The 14,453-nt window shown below is 43.8% G+C and overlaps 1 pseudogene; it reads left to right on the top strand.

Annotated features, from left to right (window-relative positions):
• The first annotated feature begins 12,222 nt into the window (after positions 1-12,222).
• LOC126261062 (5S ribosomal RNA) lies at positions 12,223-12,339 on the top strand (annotated as a pseudogene).
• The last annotated feature ends 2,114 nt before the right edge of the window (positions 12,340-14,453 follow it).

The raw sequence follows: 14,453 nt of genomic DNA, 5'->3' as shown, positions 1-14,453 counted from the left end.
AATGATGTAAAAACACAAATTTGTGAGCATTTTCAACCTATTTTTTCGCGGCATGAAAATGCATTACAGAATCACGAAGCAGCCATAAAAGAACTGCAAACCATTGTTCATGAAAATCATGAGACCTTGTCGGCTAAATTTGACTCAGTTGCATCTACCAATTCTGTTACGCAACTTGCAAAAACTCAGGAAAACTTGAAGGACACAGTAGATTCGATTTCAACACAAATGGACACTCTGAATCTTGGTTCAGAAAAACACACTGAGGAAATGTGTTCACTGTCGGAGAAAGTAGCCGAACTTTCGGATCAGGTCACTAACTTATCTACAAAGGTAGATGATGATCTGAAGGACACAAGACCTGTAGCCTTCACTGACACAGAAGAGTATGAACAAATTAGAAAATTCAAACAAAATCAAAATCAAATTAATACGCAACACCAAAGAGAAATCCGCGAAGTACAAGATCAGCTGACACAAGTAATACAAGAATTACATATTTCAGAGGACACTCGCGCTCCAGTACGGGAGGAGGGACATAGAAATATGGAACAGCCACAAAATAATAACACAGGGCATTTCGGAAGTTATGAAAGAAACTGGCAATGCGCACCGAATTTTAAGATGGAACGGCCGGCACGACCTAACAATGACCGATATGCTACTCGCCGACACAATGATTTTTACCATAAGCTGTTAAAAAAAAAAAAAAAAAAAAAGGGGGGGCAGAATAACTTCAGACGCAACAGTTCGGCGCGCAGTTACGATTCCGGGAGAAATTCTCCACCACATGACCGACAAACAAGAAACTATGTAAACTACCGATATAACGACAGACCTGAATTTCATCAGAACTGGCGGGATTATAACAGAGCTGGGCCCTCTCGGCAAGGCGAATTTCTAGAGGTTCGGTCTCCGAATCCCATTAACGACGCGCGCCAACAGACAATGACCCGCACCGCAGGGAGCCGCGTGCGCCGGCTGGCTCCGAGAAAAATAACATAGACGCTAACCTTGAGAAAAATTCCAGTATTCTTTAACGACGTATACCGCATGATAATTGCATTGTTCAAACTCTGAGTACTAGGAAGAGCAAAGGTTTACACCACATTTCACACGTAAAACTGTTTATTGAGAGATAATGTGCTTTTTTTAACTTGAGATTTTAATGCTACATTTTGGTTTACTTGAAAATACATTATGGATTCAAGGTGCTTTCTGAGAGATACCAGATGATACAGAGGTTAGTTTATGTGACAACTACACGATTTTATCACGACGCTACTAATGAGTGACAATTTATGATGTTGCTTTTGCGGTGTATCTGTTTTATATCTGCACAATTTTTATGAATTTTTCTGGAGAGTAAAACATGTTTTAGTACTTAACTTTTGTGGTATAGCTACAATGAGGCAGCCTTTTCCGTAGCACAACAATACGTTACAGTACAGTACTTTCTTCATCACAACAATAAGCGTAATAACTAAGATATCTATACGCAAAGCATTTCACTTTTGTGTATCATCAGGTAAGTACATTGACTTCTGCAGAACTTAGCTTTCGGAGGACGATAACTACGAGACTTCCACAGAGGTTATCTTACAACATGACGCACAGTTTAGCGCTACAGTACACGCATTTGAGTGATTAATCTTATACTTAAAACACTTATTTTTAAAGATTTTTTATTACAAAGAAAGTTTTCCGTGATACATTTCATTCCATTGCAATAATCTGTAACACCTGAGGGTATAATTACATTAATCCTCAGGGGGGTACACGCTTACTTTGTGTACCATGTGTTTGGCGAGCACAAGGAGCCCTAGCTAATATGGTATTTGCTTATACAACTTTACACATCGGTACCATATTTCTCTAACACATAAATTACACAGCTATCTGATTATTTGACAGAGAAACAAACATTCTTTTTACTACATCAGTGACAGATGTTTACGTAATTACACAGTTGGATACCTTCACACTTACGAAATTGTATTTTGTCTATACTTTGTGAACTGTTCATATTTTTTTGGACTCATTGTGATACTATGAGAGCTTTGAATGATATATTTGGTAAGGGAGCATGATTTTAAAGTACGTTTGAGGTAGATGACACTACTGAAATGAGCAGAGAATTTTTCTAGGTTTTGAAATTATTGGAGGAAGCTACGACGATTTTGAGATTTGACTGAGGTGTTATGATGTTATTTTTACGACGACGATGTGTATTATGCTGCTGAGGTATGTTTATGGTCAAGAAGCTGATGCTATATGAGTTATTTGATTATGCTACGTATTTATTAACAGGAAATATTGGAGAAGCGTCGACGAATTTGTATATGTGTAATAAGGTAAGGAGTAATGAATAGTGATTTAGGGACTCTGCTTTGTGATAAAGGTTGTTGGAAACCAAGAATCGTACTTTAAGAGTTGTGAAATGTGTGTAAATGCGTGAATGTATCACAATGCCGACGAAAATTTTTTTGGACACTGTTATATCAATAAGATTTTGTTTCTACAGATCTGCAACGCTAATTCTTGACCTGTGAAATATTTTTATGTGAAACTGTCACTGCCTTAAATATTTCAGTAAGAAATGTAAGTGACCTTGAAGTAATGCGTCTTGAGCGGCCACCTGTGCCAGCCACCTGGAGAAACAGCCATTAGGTGGAGAGAAAAAAAAAAGGGAAGGCCATTAGCCTCGCTATTGCCGTTCCTTTGTAGCGAGCATCGCAAAAACGACACGGTCGAACTTGAAAACATATGTTGACACAGTGGAGCTCTTAATTTATGATTTTTACAGAAATGCCTTATGAAATGACAGAAATATTTTTACATCTGCACACCTGATTATGACAAGCGTCTTTCTACGAGAGTTGAGAGAATTTCTAACTTATGAAATGTCACATGACTATTGAATGATATTTTTATGCTTTGGTTTGCGTAATTGCTTATTTCATTTAATATCGAGTTTCTAGCTGCACTGCAGCATTGGTAAAAATAAAATTTTATAGATGTATTAATGTAAATATTTTCTGTCTATAGATCGAGTAAATAATAAAAAAAAAATGAGGGAGCAGAACAAAAAATCATTTACCTTCACAGGAACTGCATACATAATTTTCTTTTCTAGTACTTAGTAATTTTTGTAGAATTAGTTTTTGTGGTGCACCACTTTAATTACTTAGACATTAAGATGTGATTATACATTTCCCTTATCTGCATTGTTGTCTTTACTGTAATATTTTTCTGCTTGAGCGTTGTAATGTTTAGATATAATTTATTGCTTTTGCTTCTGCTGTTTGCCAGGCATAATGTTACTGAATTTGACTTTGTATTACGCTGTTAAGCCAGTTTTACTAATGATTATTTTATTGTTTGCTGCGCATTGCCTCATATTAGTTGTAATGTTGAATTGCTTGGTAATTTAGATTTACTGTAGCTTGCTTTGCCAGTTTGAAATTTTTGTCATTGATGTTTATTGTTTTATGTGATGCTGCATTGCCTCATCCCTTGGTATAAATATCTGAGCTCAGTAGATTTAAGTTAGCTTAAGAGGGGGTACACTATATAAGAAACTAACTATGATGAATTGGAAGCAATGCATTGACAAGGTATATAAAAAAAGATTTGAGCCTAAATGAGTATTGTACAATGAGCCATATTTATTTTGAAAGGCTTATGGTTGGAATACAGAAAACAGGTATAGATAGGACTTTTGGAATTAATGAGGAATGAAGGGAGATCTCCGAGAAGTAAAGAAAGTTTTTGTTTGCAACATACTGCAGTAAAAGAAACCCTGTCCTTTCCTTGTGTTATCCCACTATGTGTTTGTGTTCCCTTGTGTATTTATGTTTTTCCTGTATTTATATGTATATCTGATAATACTTATGTTGTAGAATTTTTCTAATACTAAGCTACATTCACTATGATGAGGAATACTGTGATCCTCAAATATAATTTGCATTGATAATATGTTATTTACTTTGTAAAGATGTTTAGACATTTATCTGTTCTGTGTTAATGCTTAGGTGTGAAGTTGATGTTTCAAAAGTTATTCTGATCTTTTATGTATGAAATTATGTCATAATTCCTGTAACACTGATGTATATGTTTATTTCTATTCTTTTGTAAAGCCCCTATTACCGCAACTGTTATTTGTATTGTTATGTTCTTGAATGATGTGTTTTGTACCTTTGTTATTGTGTTCTTATGTTATAAAATTGTAATTGACACCAGGTCATCAAATTAAGTAACTTGTAAGTTACATTTCACTGCACACGTTTCTATTGGTCATAGTATATGGACAATATGTGAGAAGTAGGGACTGTTAGTGTTTGCACGTGTGTTAATAATTCAGCAAGGGACTGGATAACAGCATTGCTGGTTCTAAGGACAATAAAAAAAAAATTTGTGAGTGCACAAGTGGTGGTTATGGACTTGCTATATTATCCGCAAGACTCTTCAATGGTGATTGTGCACCTGCACAGTCACAACGGATGGCTGCTGGCCATCTCTACAAGGACTACAGTGGGTCTGCGTCTTTGCTGACTCACCAGTACCATTCTTTCTACAAGGACTGCAGTGGGTCTGCGCCTCTGGCGGCCCAACGATACCGTAATCTCTACCAGGACTGCAGTGGGTCTGTTCTGTGATGACCTACCTACCACTAGTCTTCAAAACTTCGACTGACTCCGCTGTGGGTTTACTCTGTTGTGGCCCATTACTTGTCTGCATTTCAAGAGTCAGCAATGTCTTTCCGTTGGAAGGACACGACTTCTTCATGACTGCATGGAAATCCACTACGTCTGTGTGCATTGTCTTTTACTGCTCAGACTTTGAGAAAAACACGGCAATTTTAGTGTGATCAACGATCAGGACTGTCTTTATGGACTGTGAGAAAATTTTAGCTTTTGACCAACATTGTATCAATAAGTGTGTGCATTTGATTTCTTAGTTATTGTAATTATGAAAAATTTTTTTCAAATCTGTATTGGGCACTGCCCAACCCAATTTGTAAAATTTTTTGTGGGGAGCATGGGGGCTATGTAAGTAGGCTGTTTAGGTTTTTTTATTGGTAACGCCACCTCAGTATGAAAATCACCGGCTGTGCCGTGTGCAGTCTGTGGCTGCTTTGCATTGTTGTAATACTCAACCATTGTAGTGTTAGGCAGCTGGCTGTGAACAGCGCGTAACGTTGCGCAGTTGGAGGTGAGCCGCCAGCAGTGGTGGATGTGGGGAGAGAGATGGCGGAGTTTTGTAATTTGTTATGAACTGCTATATATGATATTAAGGTAAATACATTGTTTGTTCTCTATTAATATCTTTCATTTGCTAACTATCCCTATCAGTAGTTAGTGCCTTCAGTAGTTTGAATCTTTTATTTAGCTGGGAGTAGTGGCGCTCGCTGTATTGCAGTAGCTTGAGCAGCGAAGATTTTTGGTGAGGTAAGTGATTTGTGAGACGTATAGTTTAATGTTAGTCAGGGCCATTCTCTTGTAGAGAATTTTGAAAGTCAGATTGCGTTGCGCTAAAAAATATTGTGTGTCAGGTTAAGCACAGTCGTGAAATATTGTTGAAAGGGGACGTTTCATAGTGTGTCAGGTTAAGCACAGTCGTGAAATATTGTTGAAAGGGGACGTTTCATTTTATACCACAAAATGCTAAAATTCCGGAAGAATTTTACAAGGTCTGAATACTGTTGCTCTCTGAAATACGAACACACTAAAAATAAAAATGAAGATATTCGCCAGTGGCGTGTAAACCGGTTATTACTGGGTGATTTCTCATCGTGTCATACAACTGTTATCAAATATAGGGGAGAGTTCATCCATAGCATCTTAAATCACTACCTCTGAACCAGTAGTGTGATTGGTAGGCTCCTGAGCGGGTGTTACTGTCGCGTTTTTTTTTTTTTTTTTTCAAATGATGCCACAAATTTTGAATTTCCATATATCACACTGTGGAGCAGCAGAGATGAACTATGGCTCCTGCATGATTGATATGTCGGGCATCCATCATTGCCATGGGAAGATGCAGGCTCGGCGTCCCGTCGACGATGAGGTCATTAGTCAGCGAGCCCTATTACCCTAAAACGTCTACTCAAAAAATTAGGAACTCGAGAAGTAGTTTAATATATTATGCAAATGAATAAGGCTAACTACGATAAGTAGAGCAGGGTCAAGAAAATTGTTTAAAAAGATCAGGGAAAAAATAACCATATGACTGTAAAAAGAGTGTCCTCGATAAAAAATATATGTTCGAATGATACACAGTTGAGCATACTAATAGGGGACCGTTCTAAGTTAAGAAAGAAAAGAAAAGGAATGCAGAGGTGTACGTATGTTTCCGTGCTGCAGGAACCTCGGGATCTACACTACACCAAAAAAACGGCCAGAACTGCAAAAACGGTCTCCAGGATGAATTTTTACTATGAAGTGGGGTGTGAATATGTGTGAAACTTCCTGGAAGATTTAAACCGTGCGATGCTCCGAAGACGGAACTTTTGCTTTCTGCGCCCGACGCTCACTCACTAAACTACGTACGCATGACCCGTGTCTGACCCTTGCAAGTCTACCTTAGCATAAGCCCGCGAAGCCTAAGTTCCATGGCCAGGCCACGGTCTGGCGTGCCCTTATAATTGTGGGATCCGTCGTTTGTGAAAGTAGAGGCATGGTGACTTGTATGGGATTTTTCCGTTGCGAAACATTAACCTTCCTCACAGTACGTGCTGAGCTCTGGTGGAGGATTTCTTAAACAGGGCTGTAGCTTGAAAAAGGAAGGACGACGAAGCACCGAGGAAGACATTACGTAGATCGATTGGAAAAAAATGGTTCAAATGGCTCTGAGCGCTATGGGACTCAACTGCTGAGGTCATTAGTCCCCTAGAACTTAAAACTAGTTAAACCTAACTAACCTAAGGACATCACAAACATCCACGCCCGAGGCAGGATTCGAACCTGCGACCGTAGTGGCCTCGCGGTTCTAGACTGCAGCGCCTTTAACCGCACGGCCACTTCGGCCGGCGATAGAGTGGAGACTTACATATAATTTGGAGGGGTGTTCAGTAAGTAATGTAACACTTTTTTTCTCAACTAATTTCATTTAGACAAATGCAGAATTTCTTCTGAGACGTCGTGGAATATTCCCGCTTCAACCTCTACAGTTTCATGAAATTCTATACGTGGCGGCACTACGCGTAGTCCTCAAAATGGCGTATGCAACAGAAGTGCGTTCAAAGCAGACAGTTTCTTTTGGTGGAATACCAGAGGATGGTAAATATTCTTAGGCGCTTCTAGAATGTCTACGGAGACCTGGCAGCGAGCGTAAAGCGCGGTGAGTCGTCGGTCGAGGTGCCTGTCATCATCGAAATAAGGTCTCTCAAACCCGTCCAGTCCCCGGTGTACTGGCCGGTAGCACACAGCTATGACGCTTGCAGTGTTGGAACGTGCAGACACTCTTTCGAGGTGATCAACGAGTTACAAACACCTCGCTGCTCAACTGGACGTCTCTGTTGGTAGTGCTGACAAACTCGTCCGCAAGTTGGGGTACTCAAAAGTGTGTTCCCGCTGGGTTCCTCACAGATTAACAACAGACTCTAAAGACGAGAGAAGGAATATCTACGAGGAATGGCCTATGGGTTACAAGGCTGATCTTAGCAATTTTTTATCGAATAATGCCACTGGCGATGAAACATGGATTCAAACTGTAAACAAAACGGCAGTCCATGGAGTGGCACACCACCTTTCCTGCGAAGGAAAAGATCAAAGCCGCATCTTCAGCCAGTTAAATCGTGGCTATGGTTCTGTGCGACTCTTAAGGGGTTATTCCGTTTAATGTCCTCTCCCACTGTGCAACGATCAATTCCGAATGTTTTCCTCAATGTCTTCTCTGCCTGCTCGTTGACAACGCGAAACCTCACACAAGTCTGCGCAGATAACAGGAGATTACAAAACTTCAACGGACTGTTCTTCCCCATCCACCCCACAAGACAACTATTCACATACAAATTTAACATAATTCCACTAGTGGTATCAGGTCCTTTTTTACAGTTAGGAGATCAGATTGCATCATAGTCTGTACGATTACTGTATCTATGGCATCAGCAAACAAACAGCAATGTTGCTCCGTTGCTAAAAACATGTCTAATGTATAAAAATATAATTTACATAACACCAGTTCAGTATAGGATCAAAAAGTGAAACAAGAAACAATATTACTTCAATAATCGACGATTTTTATTATAACTTTTTGAATTTTTGATTTTATCTGCCATAAGATGTAATACAATTGATATGTAATGCATAATTGCACAAATGGGCATTGTCACTGATAATTTCATGTACGAGCAGTACTTCACAAGTTTGTATGTCTGTTGTTGTTGTTGTGGTCTTCAGTCCTGAGACTGGTTTGATGCAACTCTCCATGCTACTCTATTCTGTGCAAGCTTCTTCATCTCCCAGTACCTACTGCAACCTACATCCTTCTGAATCTGCTTAGTGTATTCATCTCTTGGTCTCCCTCTACGATTTTTACCCTCCACGCTGCCCTCCAATGCTACATTTGTGATCCCTTGATGCCTCAAAACATGTCCTACCAACCGATCCCTTCTTCTAGTCAAGTTGTGCCACAAACTTCTCTTCTCCCCAATCCTATTCTCTTCTTGTCCACACTAGTTATCGTCCATGTTTCACTTCCATACATGGCTACACTCCATACAAATACTTTCAGAAACGACTTCCTGACACTTAAATCTATACTCGATGTTAACAAATTTCTCTTCTTCAGAAACGCTTTCCTTGACATTGCCAGTCTACATTTTATATCCTCTCTACTTCGACCATCATCAGTTATTTTACTCCCTAAATAGCAAAACTCCTTTATTACTTTAAGTGTCTCATTTCCTAATCTAATTCCCTCAGCATCACCCGATTTAATTTGACTACATTCCATAATCCTCGTTTTGCTTTTGTTGATGTTCATCTTATATCCTCCTTTCAAGACACTGTCCATTCCGTTCAACTGCTCTTCCAAGTCTTTTGCTGTCTCTGAGAGAATTACAATGTCATCGGCGAACCTCAAAGTTTTTACTTCTTCTCCATGAGTTTTAATGCCTACTCCGAATTTTTCTTTTGTTTCCTTTACTGCTTGCTCAATATACAGATTGAATAACATCGGGGAGAGGCTACGACCCTGTCTCACTCCTTTCCCAACCACTGCTTCCATTTCATGCCCCTCGACTCTTACAACTGCCATCTGGTTTCTGTACAAATTGTAAATAGCCTTTCGCTCCCTGTATTTTACCCCTGCCACCTTCAGAATTTGAAAGAGAGTATTCCAGTTAACATTGTCAAAAGCTTTCTCTTCATAGAGGTAAATATAGAATAATAAGTGTATGGGTTCTGCAGTCCCCCCCCCCCCCCAATTACAGTTCTTCTGACTGGTTTCATGCAGCCCGCCATACCCTTCCCCTCCTGCGGCAACCTCAGAGCAGCATTTGTACCCAGCGCCCTCAGCTACACTCCTGGAAATGGAAAAAAGAACACATTGACACCGGTGTGTCAGACCCACCATACTTGCTCCGGACACTGCGAGAGGGCTGTACAAGCAATGATCACACGCACGGCACAGCGGACACACCACGAACCGCGGTGTTGGCCGTCGAATGGCGCTAGCTGCGCAGTATTTGTGCACCGCCGCCGTCAGTGTCAGCCAGTTTGCCGTGGCATACGGAGCTCCATCGCAGTCTTTAACACTGGTAGCATGCCGCGACAGCGTGGACGTGAACCGTATGTGCAGTTGACGGACTTTGAGCGAGGGCGTATAGTGGGCATGCGGGAGGCCGGGTGGACGTACCGCCGAATTGCTCAACACGTGGGGCGTGAGGTCTCCACAGTACATCGATGTTGTCGCCAGTGGTCGGCGGAAGGTGCACGTGCCCGTCGACCTGGGACCGGACCGCAGCGACGCACGGATGCACGCCAAGACCGTAGGATCCTACGCAGTGCCGTAGGTGACCGCACCGCCACTTCCCAGCAAATTAGGGACACTGTTACTCCTGGGGTATCGGCGAGGACCATTCGCAACCGTCTCCATGAAGCTGGGCTACGGTCCCGCACACCGTTAGGCCGTCTTCCGCTCACGCCCCAACATCGTGCAGCCCGCCTCCAGTGGTGTCGCGACAGGCGTGAATGGAGGGACGAATGGAGACGTGTCGTCTTCAGCGATGAGAGTCGCTTCTGCCTTGGTGCCAATGATGGTCGTATGCGTGTTTGGCGCCGTGCAGGTGAGCGCCACAATCAGGACTGCATACGACCGAGGCACACAGGGCCAACACCCGGCATCATGGTGTGGGGAGCGATCTCCTACACTGGCCGTACACCACTGGTGATCGTCGAGGGGACACTGAATAGTGCACGGTACATCCAAACCGTCATCGAACCCATCGTTCTACCATTCCTAGACCGGCAAGGGAACTTGCTGTTCCAACAGGACAATGCACGTCCGCATGTATCCCGTGCCACCCAACGTGCTCTAGAAGGTGTAAGTCAACTACCCTGGCCAGCAAGATCTCCGGATCTGTCCCCCATTGAGCATGTTTGGGACTGGATGAAGCGTCGTCTCACGCGGTCTGCACGTCCAGCACGAACGCTGGTCCAACTGAGGCGCCAGGTGGAAATGGCATGGCAAGCCGTTCCACAGGACTACATCCAGCATCTCTACGATCGTCTCCATGGGAGAATAGCAGCCTGCATTGCTGCGAAAGGTGGATATACACTGTACTAGTGCCGATATTGTGCATGCTCTGTTGCCTGTGTCTATGTGCCTGTGGTTCTGTCAGTGTGATCATGTGATGTATCTGACCCCAGGAATGTGTCAATAAAGTTTCCCCTTCCTGGGACAATGAATTCACGGTGTTCTTATTTCAATTTCCAGGAGTGTATTTATTGGATGTATTCCAGTTTCTGTTTTCCCGTTTAGTTTTTACCCTTCACAGTTTCCTCTAATACTGTATTGCCTGATGTCTTGAAACACGTCCTACCATTTTGTCCCTTCTTGTCACTATGTTCGACATGTGGTGAGAAAAGAAATCAGTCGTGACCTTTTCAATGAAACTATTCCGTGTCAATCGCTATATTGAAAGCAATGAAAACCTGATTTTGGATGTCGTGATAGTGATTGGAATCTCACTTATCCTTCTCTTACCCAATGCGCCACATACATAAATCCATCAGTCCAGGCCCTTGTGTGTGAGCACGACAGCAGTAATCATAAGGCACTTGACATTGCCGGCAGGAGTGGCCGAGCGGTTCTAGGCGCTTCAATCTGGAACCGCGCGACCGCTACGGTCGCAGGTTCGAATCCTGCCACAGGCATGGATATTTGTGATGTCCTTAGGTCAGTTAGGTTTAAGTAGTTCTAAGTTCTAGGGGACTGATGACCTCAGAAATTAAGTCCCGTAGTGCTCAGAGCCATTTGAACCATTTTTGAACGCTTGACATTGGTAAAACGTCACCTGTACAGTAGAGGACCTGTGAGTAAACTTTGAAAGCGGCGTGCGTTTCCGTTTAGAAAGCATCAGTCACACTCTGTGGTAGTGTTGTGCTTGCCCTGACGTTACAGTGATATACATGACATCTACATCTGCACCCGTACTCCGCAAGCCACCTGATGTTGTGTGGTGGTTAAAATGCCTATGAAAGATTATTAACACTACCTGACTCAGATGAAGTTCAACGTGTGGACGTACAACGCACACTAATATATAATTAAGCGCTATGAGTTTTAAAAGACCAGCATGTCTCAGGAAAGAACATAATAAGTAAGAAGCAGATTCATAAAAGCAACAGATGTGACAACTCGTGTCCGCTTCACACTTTTACTGATCCGCACTGCAATGGAATGATCCCCTGGTATGTATGAATCTATTTATAGTGAACGAATTAGCCAAACTTCAAAGGAAGTCATTCATTAACACGTATAACGTAAAATGAATATGATTCGCAGTGTTATAACCCGCAGCAGTCCGATGTTCAGCAACAGTAAATAACGCAGACTTACCTTATATGATGGAGGAAAACAGCTAACTACTGTACAAATAAATTGATCTGCATTGTACAGTGTGGTTATAATTAAAGTGCAGCTGCTCTTGGTTGTCTAGTGTGGGCTGCAATAATCATATTGCCATGAAAGTTTATACGTATGGTAACATATAGAACGGGCAACGGCCTTGCCGCAGTGGATACACCGGTTCCCGTCAGATCACCGAAGTTAAGCACTGTCGGGCGTGGCCGGCACTTGGATGGGTGACCATCCGGTCGCCATGCGTTGTTGCCATTTTTCGGGGTGCACTCAGCCTCGTGATGCCAATTGAGGAGCTACTCGACCGAATAGTAGCGGCTCCGGTCAAAGAAAACCATCGTAACGACCGGGAGAGCGGTGTGCTGACCACACGCCCCTCCTATCCGCATCCTCAGTTGAGGATGACACGGCGGTCGGATGGTCCCGGTGGGCCACTTGTGGCCTGAAGACGGAGTGCTATAACATATAGTACGAACGCTGGAAAAATTATTGGTTCCAACTGTGGCCACCAGATGCAAATTGATGCTGTACACTTTCTGTATGACATTATGGCATTTGAAAAGCCGTAACGTCAGTGAACAGTATGTCTTTTGAGATGAGAGATGGTACGCTGTTAATGAAACTGTTTTATCTGAACGACAGGAATTACAGTGTTGTATTGAGACAGTATCGCTGACTGAAAGTTCTGAAGAGAGGCTCGATGTCATTAAATGATTTGAAGAAGATGATAATGAAATGCGGAAACACGGGTCAGTTTGGCGTGGCACCTGGGAAACAAAGCCGTCCTGTCCCGTTCCTGTTGCTGTAATTGTCGGTGCAGCACATGCCCCGCTTACTGTCAGTTCTCGTGCTGTATCACGAAAATTGTCCACCCCATGATCAAGAGCACGGAAAGTTTTGCGGTCTATTATACACCGGTACCCGTACAAGATCCAGGCGGTGGAGCAACTGAAACACCATGATCCGCAGTAACTTTCTGAATTTGCTCTTAGGTGTCTGGTACGGACCAAATTTGATGATACGTGGCCACAAAATACACTCCTGGAAATGGAAAAAAGAACACATTGACACCGGTGTGTCAGACCCACCATACTTGCTCCGGACACTGCGAGAGGGCCGTACAAGCAATGATCACACGCACGGCACAGCGGACACACCAGGAACCGCGGTGTTGGCCGTCGAATGGCGCTAGCTGCGCAGCATTTGTGCACCGCCGCCGTCAGTGTCAGCCAGTTTGCCGTGGCATACGGAGCTCCATCGCAGTCTTTAACACTGGTAGCATGCCGCGACAGCGTGGACGTGAACCGTATGTGCAGTTGACGGACTTTGAGCGAGGGCGTATAGTGGGCATGCGGGAGGCCGGGTGGACGTACCGCCGAATTGTTCAACACGTGGGGCGTGAGGTCTCCACAGTACATCGATGTTGTCGCCAGTGGTCGGCGGAAGGTGCACGTGCCCGTCGACCTGGGACCGGACCGCAGCGACGCACGGATGCACGCCAAGACCGTAGGATCCTACGCAGTGCCGTAGGGGACCGCACCGCCACTTCCCAGCAAATTAGGGACACTGTTGCTCCTGGGGTATCGGCGAGGACCATTCGCAACCGTCTCCATGAAGCTGGGCTACGGTCCCGCACACCGTTAGGCCGTCTTCCGCTCACGCCCCAACATCGTGCAGCCTGCCTCCAGTGGTGTCGCGACAGGCGTGAATGGAGGGACGAATGGAGACGTGTCGTCTTCAGCGATGAGAGTCGCTTCTGCCTTGGTGCCAATGATGGTCGTATGCGTGTTTGGCGCCGTGCAGGTGAGCGCCACAATCAGGACTGCATACGACCGAGGCACACAGGGCCAACACCCGGCATCATGGTGTGGGGAGCGATCTCCTACACTGGCCGTACACCACTGGTGATCGTCGAGGGGACACTGAATAGTGCACAGTACATCCAAACCGTCATCGAACCCATCGTTCTACCATTCCTAGACCGGCAAGGGAACTTGCTGTTCCAACAGGACAATGCACGTCCGCATGTATCCCGTGCCACCCAACGTGCTCTAGAAGGTGTAAGTCAACTACCCTGGCCAGCAAGATCTCCGGATCTGTCCCCCATTGAGCATGTTTGGGACTGGATGAAGCGTCGTCTCACGCGGTCTGCACGTCCAGCACGAACGCTGGTCCAACTGAGGCGCCAGGTGGAAATGGCATGGCAAGCCGTTCCACAGGACTACATCCAGCATCTCTACGATCGTCTCCATGGGAGAATAGCAGCCTGCATTGCTGCGAAAGGTGGGTATACACTGCACTAGTGCCGACATTGTGCATGCTCTGTTGCCTGTGCCTATGTGCCTGTGGTTCTGTCAGTGTGATCATGT

This window comes from Schistocerca nitens, chromosome 5 (assembly GCF_023898315.1).
Source record: "Schistocerca nitens isolate TAMUIC-IGC-003100 chromosome 5, iqSchNite1.1, whole genome shotgun sequence".
Lineage (NCBI taxonomy): Eukaryota > Metazoa > Arthropoda > Insecta > Orthoptera > Acrididae > Schistocerca > Schistocerca nitens.
Note: the sequence above shows the minus strand (reverse complement) of the source record. Positions and strands in the feature narration are given on the sequence as shown.